This window comes from Staurois parvus, unplaced genomic scaffold, assembly GCF_062004578.1.
Source record: "Staurois parvus isolate SC_StPar_1 unplaced genomic scaffold, SC_StPar_1.0 ptg001302l, whole genome shotgun sequence".
Lineage (NCBI taxonomy): Eukaryota > Metazoa > Chordata > Amphibia > Anura > Ranidae > Staurois > Staurois parvus.
The window spans coordinates 1,702,898-1,718,656 of NW_028319098.1; positions in this window are offsets into that span (position 1 = coordinate 1,702,898).

A 15,759-nucleotide genomic window follows, 5' to 3' on the forward strand; every position below is an offset into this window, starting at 1 on the left:
TGTTACTCAGGGACAGACACAGAATTGTTACTTAGGGACACAGAATTGTTACTCAGGGACAGACACAGAATTGTTACTCAGGGACAGACACAGAATTGTTACTGAAGGACACAGAATTGTTACTGAGGGACACAGAATTGTTACTGAGGGACACAGAATTGTTACTGAGGGACACAGAATTGTTACTCAGCGACAGACACAGAATTGTTACTCAGGGACAGACACAGAATTGTTACTGAGGGACACAGAATTGTTACTGAGGGACACAGAATTGTTACTCAGGGACACAGAATTCTTACTGAGGGACACAGAATTGTTACTGAGGGACACAGAATTGTTACTCAGGGACACAGAATTGTTACTGAGGGACACAGAATTGTTACTGAGGGACACAGAATTGTTACTCAGGGACAGACACAGAATTGTTACTCAGGGACAGACACAGAATTGTTACTGAGGGACACAGAATTGTTACTGAGGGACACAGAATTGTTAATCAGGGACAGACACAGAATTGTTACTCAGGGACAGACACAGAATTGTTACTGAGGGACACAGAATTGTTACTGAGGGACACAGAATTGTTACTCAGGGACACAGAATTGTTACTGAGGGACACAGAATTGTTACTCAGGGACACAGAATTGTTACTGAGGGACACAGAATTGTTACTGAGGGACACAGAATTGTTACTGAGGGACACAGAATTGTTTCTCAGGGACAGACACAGAATTGTTACTCAGGGACAGACACAGAATTGTTACTGAGGGACACAGAATTGTTACAGAGGGACACAGAATTGTTACTGAGGGACACAGATTTGTTACTGAGGGCCACAGAACCGTTACTTAGGGCCACAGAAACGTTACTTAGGGACACAGAATTGTTACTCAGGGACAGACACAGAATTGTTACTCAGGGACAGACACAGAATTGTTACTCAGGGACAGACACAGAATTGTTACTGAGGGACACAGAATTGTTACTGACGGACACAGAATTGTTACTCAGGGACAGACACAGAATTGTTACTCAGGGACAGACACAGAATTGTTACTGAAGGACACAGAATTGTTACTGAGGGACACAGAATTGTTACTCAGGGACACAGAATTGTTACTGAGGGAAACAGAATTGTTACTCAGGGACACAGAATTGTTACTGAGGGACACAGAATTGTTACTGAGGGACACAGAATTGTTACTCAGGGACACAGAATTGTTACTGAGGTACACAGAATTGTTACTGAGGGACACAGAATTGTTACTCAGGGAAAGACACAGAATTGTTACTCAGGGACAGACACAGAATTGTTACTCAGGGACAGACACAGAATTGTTACTGAGGGACACAGAATTGTTACTCAGGGACTAGGAATTGTTACTCAAGGACACAGAATTGTTACTGAGGGACACAGAATTGTTACTGAGGGACACAGAATTGTTACTCAGGGACACAGAATTGTTACTGAGGGACACAGAATTGTTACTCAGGGACACAGAATTGTTACTCAGGGACAGACACAGAATTGTTACTCAGGGACACAGAATCGTTTAATTAAAGAGTATGTCAGACAAGATGCATAGGAGTGGCAGAGGAGGCAATGTTTTAGGAGCGAGCAGACGTGGCAGCAGAGGAAGGGGTCGAGGCAGCACTAGTCGCAGCCAGAGGCCAGTGCTCCCGGTGTCATCCAGCGGTCGTGTCTCCACCGACAACCCTGCCGTCATCGATTGGTTGGCTCGGTCGTCTTCCTCTTCCCAGGTCACCTCTGACACCTACAGCCAATGGTCGGTGGATACGTCAGACACAACCGTTAGTTGGCATGGCCCGGGAGCAAGCCCACTGAAATCACGTGTCCTCGACCTGCCCCTGTCCTTTGGTGTTCCCTCACCAAGCGAAGTATCGTATGCTGTGGGCTCAGCCCCACTGTACAGTGAGGAAGAGCTAACAGAGGGCGGTCAGGAACGGGGGGAGACATCCGACTCTTCAGCAGCCAGGCGAAGAAGTAGTGGCGAGGAGAGTGGCTCGGTAGCCGGTCTAGAGACAGGTCTGTCTCCTGACCCACACGCAGCCGAGGGGGCTAGTAGTGAGGCGGAGACCCTAATTGATGATGATGAGGCTGATCGCACTTGGCAGCCTCGTCGTCATCAGGCTATTGCTTCCGCATCATCAGGAGAAGAGGGTGCCAGCTTGGCAGCGAGCAAAACAGTCGGTGGGTTGCCCAGGAGGCAGCAGGGTCGCAGCAGTGTCAGTGGAGGCAAACGGCCACGGAGTACAGCACCAGCTCCACTGCAGCCTACCACCACGGCCAGTAGTGGTGCCAGTGTGCACGGAGGAAGCAACAGTCAGCCAGTGAGGAGTATCGGGGGCAAAGTTTCCTACTCGGCGGTGTGGCAATTTTTTGTCAAGCCGCCCGAGGAAGTAAACGTAGCCGTATGTCGACTATGTGGCCAGAAAGTCAAGCGTGGCCAGGGGGCCCATGTTGGGACTACAGCGTTGTGGCAGCATATGCAGCGTCGCCATTTGGTGGCCTGGGAAAACCGTGATAAAGATACGGCGGTTCTGCCTGCCCCAGCCCAGGGTTCCATTTTGTCATAGGGTGCTGGCAGATTACGGGCCTCCCATAGCTGCTGCCAGGCCCCTAATCTGCCATGGGCCCCTGTACCGCCTCCTCATGCTGCTGCCAGGTCCACAGTGTCTCATGCCATGTGCCACTTTCAGGTCTCCTCACACTGCTGGTGTGTTCCATTTTTTGTCATAGGGTGCTGGCAGATTACGGGCCTCCCATAGCTGCTGCCAGGCCCCTAATCTGCCATGGGCCCCTATACCACCTCCTCATGCTGCTGCCAGGTCCAGACTCTCTCATGGGTCCCTGTACGGCCTCCCATTGCTGCTGTCTCCATCGCCACACTCTGCCATGTGCCACTTTCAGGTCTCCTCACACACTGCTGGTGTGTTCCATTTTTTGTCATAGGGTGCTGGCAGATTACAGGCCTCCCATAGCTGCTGCCAGGCCCCTAATCTGCCATGGGCCCCTGTACCGCCTCCTCATGCTGCTGCCAGGTCCACAGTGTCTCATGCCATGTGCCACTTTCAGGTCTCCTCACACTGCTGGTGTGTTCCATTTTTTGTCATAGGGTGCTGGCAGATTACGGGCCTCCCATAGCTGCTGCCAGGCCCCTAATCTGCCATGGGCCCCTGTACCGCCTCCTCATGCTGCTGCCAGGTCCACAGTGTCTCATGCCATGTGCCACTTTCAGGTCTCCTCACACTGCTGGTGTGTTCCATTTTTTGTCATAGGGTGCTGGCAGATTACGGGCCTCCCATGGCTGCTGCCAGGCCCCTAATCTGCCATGGGCCCCTGTACCGCCTCCTCATGCTGCTGCCAGGTCCACAGTGTCTCATGCCATGTGCCACTTTCAGGTCTCCTCACACTGCTGGTGTGTTCCATTTTTTGTCATAGGGTGCTGGCAGATTACGGGCCTCCCATAGCTGCTGCCAGGCCCCTAATCTGCCATGGGCCCCTATACCGCCTCCTCACGCTGCTGCCAGGTCCAGAGTCTCTCATGGGTCCCTGTACGGCCTCCCATTGCTGCTGTCTCCATCGCCACACTCTGCCATGTGCCACTTTCAGGTCTCCTCACACTGCTGGTGTGTTCCATTTTTTGTCATATGGTGCTGGCAGATTACGGGCCTCCCATAGCTGCTGCCAGGCCCCTAATCTGCCATGGGCCCCTGTACCGCCTCCTCATGCTGCTGCCAGGTCCACAGTGTCTCATGCCATGTGCCACTTTCAGGTCTCCTCACACTGCTGGTGTGTTCCATTTTTTGTCATAGGGTGCTGGCAGATTACGGGCCTCCTATAGCTGCTGCCAGGCCCCTAATCTGCCATGGGCCCCTATACCGCCTCCTCATGCTGCTGCCAGGTCCAGACTCTCTCATGGGTCCCTGTACGGCCTCCCATTGCTGCTGTCTCCATCGCCACACTCTGCCATGTGCCACTTTCAGATCTCCTCACACTGCTGGTGTGTTACATTTTTTGTCATAGGGTGCTGGCAGATTATGGGCCTCCCATTGCTGCTGCCAGGTCCGTAATCTGCCATGGGCCCCCGTACCGACTCCTCATGCTGTGACGTTGCAACAAGGTGGAATTCAACCCTACATATGTTAGACCGCCTTTACGAACAGCGAAAGGCCATCACAGATTTCCTGATGTTACAAGCGGATAAAGGTACTCCCTGTGTAACTTAGATGTCAGCCATTGGCAGCTCATGCGTGACACCTGCGCTTGCTCAGGCCCTTTGAGGAGGCCACGCTATTCGTGAGTCGGCAGGACTATGGGATGAACGACGTCATTCCTCTGTTGCACGTCCTGGAACAAATGCTGTTAACAATGGCTGGTCAGGGTGCGGTAGACGTGGCGCACAGATCTCAACGCCACATGACCCCTGTGGGGGCAGGACAGGAAGAAGAGGAGGAGGTAGAGGAGGACATTGGTGCTCAGGAATTATTGAGTGAAATGGGTGGTTTTTCCACTCAGCGGACAGGAGTGGAGGAGCAGGAGCATCTGGTAGAGGAGGAGGAGGAGGAGACAGAGGACCCAGACGCACCGTGGCAGTATGCTGTGGAGATGGAGGCAGGGAGTCCCTCGCATTCCTTGGCACAAATGGCCCATAGCATGCTCGCTTGCTTGCGTAGCGACAGCCGAATAATAACCATCAGACAGAGGGATGACTTTTGGCTGTCCACCTTGTTGGACCCTCGCTACCGTTCAAAAATGGTGGCCTTTTTCACACCTGCTGAGAGGGAGGCCAAAATAACGTACTATAAAAACCACCTATGTAGTCAGCTGGTCTATGCCTTTCTGCGCCAACGTCCATCCTCAGACACTGTGGGCCCTGTGCGCTCGCGTTCCACTGCCATGGCAGCAGGGGAGGGGTGGGGTGGTAGGAGCAGTGGCAGCTCCACCAGCAGCGGCTGCCTCAGTCTGCAGTCGATGATGAGTAGCTTTCTTCACCAGCGCAGTGAGGAAACTACTAACCAGCCGCAGCAGCAGCAGCATCAGGTGGACCTGGAGCAGGACCTCAAACAACAGGCTTGGGCCTACTTGGACAGCACCCTGCCAACCGAGGTAGACAATCCCCTTGACTACTGGGCAACGAAACTTGACCTTTGGCCCCAACTAGCTGAATTTGCCCTTGAAAGGCTGTCATGCCCGGCCAGTAGCGTGGCATCGGAGCGCGTGTTTAGTGCGGCAGGAGGTATTGTAACTCCGCGGAGGACACGACTGTCCACCCAAAGTGTGGAGAGACTCACGTTTGTGAAAATGAATCAGGCGTGGATTAGTCTGGATTTCAAACCAACAGTTCCTGACACAACTGACTAAATCCGCCATGAATCATGCCCCAAACATGTGCCACTTTCAGGTCTCCTCACACTGCTGGTGTGTTCCATTTTTTGTCATAGGGTGCTGGCAGATTACGGGCCTCCCATTGCTGCTGCCAGACCCGTAATCTGCCATGGGCCCCTGTACCGCCTCCTCATGCTTCTGCCAGGTCCAGAGTGTGTCATGGGTCCCTGTACGGCCTCCCATTGCTGCTGTCTCCATCGCCACACTCTGCCATGTGCCACTTTCAGGTCTCCTCACACTGCTGGTGTGTTACATTTTTTGTCATAGGGTGCTGGCAGATTACGGGCCTCCCATTGCTGCTGCCAGGCCCGTAATCTGCCATGGGCCCCAGTACCGCCTCCTCATGCTGCTGCCAGGTCCACAGTCTCTCATGGGTCCCTGTACGGCCTCCCATTGCTGCTGTCTCCATCGCCACACTCTGCCATGTGCCACTTTCAGGTCTCCTCACACTGCTGGTGGTTTCCATTTTTGTCATAGGGTGCTGTATGGCCTCCCATTGCTGCTGCCTCCACCGCCACACTGTGGCTCCACACTCTGGTTTTGGCCCCGTGACTGCCCAAATGAGTGAAGTGTGCGGTGATTCTAAGATCGACGGCACTCATCTGCATGTCATACTGACTGACAGTATTATTTCTCTTCCCCAGCAGACTCCAAGGGCATTTAAATTAAAGGTACAGTGTTCTGCTCTAATATAAAGGCTCTCTGAAGCCTAGAAACACCCTTTTATAAGTTAAATTCGCAGCGAATATATTCGACTCGAATCGAAATTCGATTCGAATTTTCACGAATTCGCCGAATCAGTCGAATCGAATTTTTGAATAATTCGCTCATTTCTAGAAGTGATAAATGTCTATTTGGAGGTGTGATAGACTTCCCTGAAGAGGTGAGTTTTCAGGGATCGCCTAAAGGAAGCCAGACTAGGGGATAACCGGACAGATTGAGAAAGAGAGTTCCAGAGGTTGGGAGAGGTTCTGGCAAAGTCCTGGAAACGAGCATAGGAGAAGTCAAGGGAACTTGATAGCTGGAGGTCATAAGAGGAGGGCAGAGGCCGGTTTGGTGGTATTTGGAGTCAAGATTGGTGATGTAGCTCACGGCAGAGTTGTGAATAGCTTTGTATGTTGATGTTAGTAATTTGAATTTAATTCACTGGGCAATTGGAAGCCAGTGCAGGGATTAGCAGAGAGGGATGGCAAACACTGAGCAGTTGGTAAGGTAGCTGATCCTGGCAGCAGCATTCGTGATAGACTGAAAAATGGATAGCCTGGGGGGCGCATGCACGACCTGGGATGATGGAAGATGCATAATTGCAGAGCTCCGCTCATCCCTGGCCTTCCCAGCTCTTCCGCTCTGCGCCATCAGCCACTAAGCATAGCGGGTGAGCCATATAAGCTCCGGACCTGGCCCTGCATTTCAGGGAAAAAAATGGGGAAGATTGGACGCTGGAAGCTCCCCTCCCCACCGCCGAGTCCAAGGAAGGGCTCCGGTCCCCCAGCGTCAACGTGAGGTAGTGCGGCTCCCTCCTCTATGGAGCAGCTGGCATCACTAACACATGCACATCCCCAGATGGAGGATTCCAAGCCCCTGGCAATGGCAGGGGGGGCAATAGACTACCCTTCTTCAGGGCATTATTCTTTATCATCATCTTCTGCCCCTGTATCTCAGCATGCCTCATCTTCTCTCACAGTCTCTGCGTTAGACGACAAATTGCAAGTATTTCTACGCAACATCACTGCTTCAATATCCGCTGAAGTTGGAAAATTGACTTTGGATCTTAGAGGGGAAATAGTCAAGATCGGAGACCGTGCGGATCAATTAGAGAATAAGTTTGATGAATTGGTGCAGTACGTTCATGTTTTAGAGGAAGACAAGTGTATCTGAGCATTCCATGTCCCAAATGCAGCTCCAAGAAGATTTGGAAAACAGGGAACGCCGCCAGAACATCCGTATTTGCGGTATGTTCGAATCAATTGTTGATTATCAACTCCACTGACATCTATTGTCCTTCTTCATCGCAACCACCCCCATGGTTCCAGAAGTGGATTGGCAACTGGATAGGGCTCATCTCTCTCTGGGTCCGAAACCTGTTGAAGGCACCAGACCACATGAGGTCATAGTCTGCTTCCATTTTTTTTAAAGCAAAGAAGCCTTGTTATCCTCAGTCCGCAATAAACTTTCCTTGGAATTGAAAGGGAACAGACTCCAGCTCTTCTGTGTTCTCTCTCTCCGATTACCCTGGCCAAACGGCGGGCTCTGAAACTGATCACCACACACCTTCAGCAATGTTCCTTATCACTGGGGATTCCCTTTCAAGTTGTTCGTTTCTAAAGATAACACCCAAGTTATTCTGCGTGACCTTCATGAGGCGGACTCTTTCCTAAAGCAGCTGGGACTCCCACCTCTATTGGAAGATGCATCTTCATTGCCACCTACCCCATCTCATCCTTCTGTCACCCCTAACAAGATTTGGACACCAGTTCGCTGGGGCCAGAAGCGACTCTCTCGCACCCCACAATGCCCACGTCCTCCTCGCAAGTGATGTGCTTACCTGACGTACTACTGGGGTGACCTCTCGTGGACACCTCGGTACTGACCCTCCCCCCCCGTTATTACATTGTTTTTTCTTTATCTGGCCGAGCCCTGGTTGGGTGCACTTTTCTTTTTCTTTTTTTTTTTCTCTTGCTGGGTTTGACGACTGTTCAGATGTGTCTTTTGCCGTGTTGCCCCCAATCCCGTCTAGCCATTGGCCTAGACGACTTGGGTCTAGTTATTTTTCCCAACTATATATCTTTACTGATATCTATGTCTCTCGCTGTAATTTCTATGGTTTATATTTTATGTATTATATCAGTGTTATCTGTTTTTCGTTTTGTTTCATCAATAGTATACCATTTATCTTTTCTGCTGGTACACATGCTATATCCATTATTATTTTATGATGGCCTTACAGTTTTTATCATATAATGTCAAAGTCCTTAATTCTATCCAAAAACGCTGGATGGCTTTGAAGGAATTTCGATTCTCAGAAGCAGACATCATTTTTGTCTAGGAGACCCATTTTAAATTGACTGGCTTCTTTTGTTTTGCCTCAAGGTTTTTTTCCCAATCCTACTCGGCTTTTCACCCTTCTGGGAGGGCTGGAGTGGCAATTCTGATTTGGACGCACTGCTCCCTTTGGGTCGTTTCCTCCAAGGTCGACCAACGAGGTTGTTTAATTATTTTGGAATGTATGTTTGGTGACACTCCCCTTGTCTTGTTGAAGTTGTACGCCCTGAATACGGGTCAATTGCAGTTTCTTTCCCAAACACTTGCCATATTAGGTTCCTTCTCTACTCCATATGTGATCATTGGGGGTGATTTTAATTTAATCATTTCACCCCATAAAGACAGGAAGGTTCTTTTCAAGTCCACTCCTTCAAAGCGGCAATGTTCCTCTTCAAAATCTTTTCGCAAATTGATAAGGGAGCATCTTCTCCTTGACGCCTGGTGGATTAGACACCCTCTCCACAAACAGTTTACTTTCTACTCCACACCTCATCGTAGCTTTTCCGGCCTGGATCATTTGTTCATCTCCGCCCCATTGCTTCCTCTCCTGGTTTCATCTGAAATCAATCCTATCACGTGGTCCGACAACGCCTTCCTAACTCTGAACCTCTTTATCCCTAACGTTATGCCGAACGCGTGCCACTGCCTCAATGAGACCTTTCAAACTACGGACCATTTCTTTCTCAAGTTCTAGATATGTATTTTCGCCACAATGTTGGCTCCATAACTTCTACTTTGACTCTGTGGGAAGCCCATAAGGTGATATTTCGGGGACTCTGTGGGCTCCCGTTTGAAAAAATCCTTGGGGAGTGCTAAGGCTTCCCTCATTCGCCAATTATCTTTGGCTGAACGTCGATTACTTGCAAAACCGTCTATTCCTAGGCTTCACAAGGTGACTTCTCTTTGTGACCAAATCAAGGCCTTCGATTCATGTAAGTCTGCAAAATCCCTCCTTTGGGTCAAACAGAAATTCTACTAATTTTCTAATAAACCTCATTGTATGCTCACTAATCAACTCAAAGCACACTCTCCCTCTACGATGCCAGACCATCTAATCCAACTGAATGGAGACCCTACCTATGACACCCATGTAATGGTCTCCCTTTTTGGCTCATATTAAGATAATCTGTACAATTGTTTGACCCCAGATTTTCATCCCTCCTCAAAAAAACATCCTTTGATAGTTTTTTTGATCCCCTATCGTTACCGAGGCTATCACCTCCTGACATTTCGGCCCTTAATGCTGACATCTCATGTGAGGAATTATTTGACACAGTCAAACACCTCCCCTCCCACAAAACTCCGGGACCAGACTGACTGCCCTATTCTTATTATAAGACCTTCATTGATACTCTGGCCCCTCACCTGCTTTCTCTTTTCCAAGACCTTTTCAAAGGTGTCGTACCTCAGGCTGACTTCTCCCGTGCATATATCTCTGTTATCCCAAAACCTGACAAAGACCATGCTATCCTAGATAACTATCATCCCATTGCTCTACTAAACTCTGACTACAAGATTTTCACTAAGATCTTAGCCAACAGGCTGTCCAGACTCATCTCCAAGCTCATACACAGAGATCAAGTAGGTTTTGTGCCTGCCAGACATGCTGTGGATAACACCCGGAGATCTATTGATCTGATTGACCTGGTTAACCAATCTTCAATTCCTGCTATATTATTGAGTTTAGATGCACAAAAAGCCTTTGACCGCCTCAGCTGGCCCTATATGTTTATGGTATTGGAGAAGTTTGGCTTCCGGGGCCCATTCATGGCAGCCTTGAAGGTTCTTTATTCCTCCCCCTCTTTGCAGGTCAAATTGGCCTCCTTCCTTTCACCTCCTATTCAGATGTTGAATGGTACACGACAGGGCTGTCCACTTTCCCCCTTATTGTTTATTCTCTGTCTAGAGCCGCTAGCTACTGCCATCCGGTCCAACCCCAATATACGAGGGATACATTCCCATGGTCGTGACTACAAACTATCCTTGTTTGCAGGTGACATCCTCCTCACACTCTCGAACCCTCATACCTTTCTACTGGTTCTACACAAGATTTTACGACAATTTGGGGCCTTGTCAGGCTATAAAGTCAATACGTCCAAAACTGAAGCACTCCCACTACACATCCCACCTGTTGTTCTCTCTTCCCTCGAAGAGTCCTTCCCTTACCGATGGTGCACTCATTCTTTAAAATATCTGGGTACTAACCTTACTTCCTCCTACCATTCTATATATGAGGCTAATTTTCCCCCCTTATTTGTAGCTATTTCCCGCTCCTTCAAATTTTGGGATACCCTATCTATTTTCTTCCTCGGAAGCATCAATGTAATAAAAATGACTGTGCTGCCCAAACTGCTGTATTTATTTACGACTCTTGCCATTCCCATTCCTATGTCCAAATTACGCTCCCTCCAGAAATCCCTCTTACATTTCATTTGGCACAACAAGCATCATAGAATCGCACGCACTGTACTACTCTCCCTGCATTCTAGGGGGGGGCCTAGGGGCACCGGATATAGTGACCTATTATTATGCTACCCACCTTCGTTTTCTTGTGTCATGGTCCACTCACTACCCCCCAACATATGCCACTTGGTACACCCTGTAACTCGGAAGCTACAACCATTCTCGGACCTCCAGAGAAAACATATCCTACCTTCCTAACATCTATATGTTTATCTTCAGATACGCTATTTTGTTCTCTACCATATCACCCTCATTGACCCTTGGGACGCCCACTCCCTTTGAACTTTTATGTATACAGGGCCCACATTAAAGGCGTATCATCTCTAATACCTATAAACTCCTTATGGACACTTTCCCCTTAACTAAAGACATTCATCATTATATGCGCAAGTGGTCCTAGTTTTTACAATGTGACATTGATTTGACGCAGTGGAAAAAATTTGGGAAAACACACCTAGATCCTCTGTTTGCATAGTTTATAAGGAAAATACATACAAAATGATAATGTTGTGGTACAAAACTCCTGAAGTACTCCATGCCTGTAACCCGAATGCTTCTTCTGTCTGCTGGCGCTGTGGTAAGGACTTCGGCTCTCTCTACCATATTTTTTGGGCATGTGGGTCCATTATTCCTTTTTGTAAAGAGGTTTTGTCCTTATTACAATTGCTATTGCATACCTCTATCCCTTTCGAGCCTCTATACTTTTTATTGAGCCTGCCATTTCGAGGCCTCTCCAAACTGTCCAGGAAACTCTCCATGCATGTTCTGACTGCGGCCAGAAGAATCATTCCTATGTGTTGGCTATCCTCCATACCTCTGTCGATGCTGACTTTGTTTAAAATTATTGCCGATGTAAGACAGATGGAATATTTGACCGGTCTACACCATTGTTCGATTGCTCTGTTTGAGGCAGTATGGAACCCATGGGATTTTTTTATTTCTTCTCAACCTGCCCAAAATGTATGGATTTAGCTGCTTCTCCACAGTTATTTTGTGACATTATATGTTCTGTACCCTTGTAGATTTCTACCATCGATGTGCCTGTTTCTCTTGTTTCTCTTTCAAATGTGATGTATGTATATACATGTGAAAATCAATAAAACCTGTTAATTACAAAAAAAATGGAAAGCCTATGGGGAGGTAGGCCAATGCGATGGGAGTTGCAAAAGCCAAGGCGAGAGATAACAAAGGAGTTAACGAGTAGCTTGGTGGTTAAAAAGGGGTGAATTTTAGAGATATTATGGAGGTGAAGTCTACAAGCTTTTGACAGCGATTTGATTTGGGGCCGAAATAATAGGTCAGAATCTAGGATTACATCTAGTACCCTGGCTTTATGCCCCTCCCAGCATCAGCATAATGTAGCCACACCCACAGTTCACCAGGACGCTGCAGCATTTTTCTTCTAAGACCTCTTTTGCAAGGGCTCAAAGATGCAGTAAAATAACAAACTAGGGTTAACATGGGTATAGCATCAACCTGCATTCAAGGTTCATTTCACATGTGTTACATTACTTTAATTAATGCTGCCTAATCACCACCTCTGGTTTTCATGTTTTTATTACAAGTAGAAGTAAATGCTGCAAATGCTTCAAAAAGCACGCATTTTTGAAGTGTTACCATTAAATGTAATGGAGGTGACAAGTTGTGGCAAAGCCTAGAGAATGTGACATGCCCTAAAATTCTTGACGCATAGCAAAGTAGATCTAACAGAATGCCAATTAGTTTAAAATGAGTGGATTTTCCGATCTGTGTATAGTTGCAAATAAGTTGCAATGTTTGCATAAGAAATTCACTCACTGGTTTCACTAGTTGAAAGGAACTGTTCTTGAAAGAATAACTCTTGTCAGTACACAAAAACAATACTTTATAGAGGTCCCACGTGCTCCCTTATCCAACTCATAAACTTACTTTCAGATACAGCACTTTTGTGATTTAATGTACAACCTCTACTTGCAGTTACTGACAACTCCCTACACTAACAATAAAAGTCAGTAATCGGCATTACAAGGTACATTATTACCATTTTTAAAACGTTGTAAGGCACATCATTTATTAATAGCTTGCTCAGATTTGCTGCTCATTTACTCTTATTAGTGCTCTGTCTATTAGATCATCTCAGGACCGCAGGTTCAGCAACTTTTCTTAGGTTCATATATACTTAATGTCTTTGTACACCTCTGAATATTCCTACCTGCAATGCATTAATAAAATAAGGAAAATAAAAAAACACATGGTGTCATAAAATTGTAATACAGGAACAGAATGTAACACAGCCTACAGCAGGTTTTATAAATTAGGCCCTTGGTGACTTCCATTACTGTGCATTGGCACATTCTGGGCAGATAATAAATCTGCCTGTAGAGGTAGACTTTAAGTACATTAACTGGCATTTTGTATTCATACACTATGAAAAACCTCTCGAGATGCTATTCTTGGCTGACAAATATTCTTATATAGATGTATTAGCTCTCTTAAAATAGTAAGACCCTGAGCCTGTTACACTAAATATGGTCAGGGAAATGCCACAGGTATGGTTTGTGAAAACGTAGGTGAGATCCTTGTAATTAAACTCTTAAATACTTAATTCACTTGCAGATCTCTTGCTATTCTACTTTTCTAGATGTATCATATATAGTAGTGTGTGTCTTCCACTTCCCCGTGCCAGCCACTACATTATTACAGGACAGGATCCGCAGCAGCCAGCAGCAAAAATCTGACACACCTAGAAGTGTTGGACAGGAAAGCTCTGCAAGAGAACAAAGTTTACCACCCATGAGAGAGGTGACTATTCCTCTTCTACTTTTTCCAGCTGCCGTCAGTATCATTCTTTGAGGAAGGAACAGGGTAACTTTAATAACGACCCTTAAAGTGTAAATCAAGCCAAAAACTTTTGCTTTCAAGTTTTGGATAGAGTGGGGAAGGATTATGACTCCAGCAGGTGTTTTACTCATATCTTGGGCTCAGAGGGAATCAAGCTCACTTCCTTTCCTGCTGACAGTTTTTTTTACCAAAGTGAGACAAACTTTGCAATAAGGACAAAAAAGAATTGAAAAGCTATCATGAGTTCAAGCCTTCCTCTACTCTATTGAATAAAAGGACAATTATTTCTAAGTTTGCTGTTGGAGAGTTCCCTTCACTTTCAGTTTGGTAAAACACTGTCAGCAGCACAGGAAGTAAGGGTAAGTCTTTCTAAAGGAGCTCCAGATAACAGTAAAAACTTAACACTTGGTACTTGCTACTCCCCCACTTTATCCAAAAGTAAGAAAAAAGTTTTGAGTGGACAGACACTTTAAACAGTTCGCACCCAGCCTATAGTAAAATGGCGGCTGAACAGAACTTTTGTTGTTCCGGTTGGATGTCCTCCCAGATTGCTGCTTCACGCGCGCACATGGGGCAAGGGCTGCAGCAAGATCTGTCTCTGATGACTGATCTGTGTACAGGCCCGTTGCCAGTACCATGTGACCCCTGTGACTTATCACAGCAGGTCACATGACAATTGTAAACAATGGATGGCGTCCATTCATGCCATCCATTGTATACAATTGTTTTGATAGCTGTGATTGGTCACAGTGATCACATGGTACAGTCTGTGTCAGTCACAGCCCATCTGTGTCATGTGATTAGGTGTGGCCAATTACACCTCCCTTCCTGCATCAGTCACGCAATTGCCTGGGAATATATGTGAATATCCACTTTTTATTTATTTATATCCATATGATTATATATATATATATATATATATATATATATGTGAATGTATGTACACCTATTTATTGACGAATCTATCTATTATTTGTTATTTTTAGCAAGCACTTTGGATGAATTGCCCATTTTATATTCAAAATATTAGTTATTGATTGATCATATAACAATTAGTTTTTCATTAAACGCTGTACCCAAATGAAATTTATATAATTTTGTCACGCAAATAGAGCTTTCTTTTGATGGTATTTGATCACCACTGGGTTTTCTAGTTTTTATTAGATAAATGAAAAAAGAAAACTTTTTGAAAAAAAAACAATACTTTTACTATAAAACATATCCAATAAAAATGTATTCTGCTACATGTCTTTGGTAAAAAAAAAAAGCACAATCAGTATGGTGTTTAGCCTTGAAGTGTATCTAAAACCAAAATTGTTATTGTAGTTTTGGATAGCATGTTGTACAAATAGAACCTCTGTTAGGTTTTATTGATGTCTGTGTGTCCACTGGAAAAATGTATTCTCTCTGTTTGTACCTACAAACAAACCAAACTGACCCTTTCTAACAATTCACTTTAAAAACAGAGTGTTTAGTTGCAGACAGTTGTAAATATACAGTATGTGGAATCCGCAGTGCCCATGTCAAGGTTCCTCTGTATACTGTGGTGCTAACTCTATATTTTTGAGTGTCTCCAAATTGGAGCACATATAGCACTGGATAAATTAAGGGCAGGTTTGCCTGGAGGGAGCCCACTTCTCTTTAAAGGCACAGGGACAACTGAAGGCATCCAATGTGTCCCCACTAACACTAGAAGTCAAAAAACTTCCAAGCTTTGAGTTGCCACTTGGAGAGATAGAAGATATATTTGTTGCCTGGTAACAACTAAGAATATACCCCTAACGCTGCAGAGATACAGAACAGGAGAAGAGACACTTAAGAGGAGATATGATAGCGACATACAAGTACCTCAATGGTGATCTCAGCATAGGAAGAAAACTATTCAGCTTCAGGGAGCTTAAGAGTCCATGAAATTGGAGGAGAAGCTTTATAACCTTAAACTGCACAGGGGATTCTTTACTGTTAGAGCAGAAAGGAAGTGGAACTCCCTTCCACAAGCAGTGGTGTCTGCGGGAAGTGTCAAT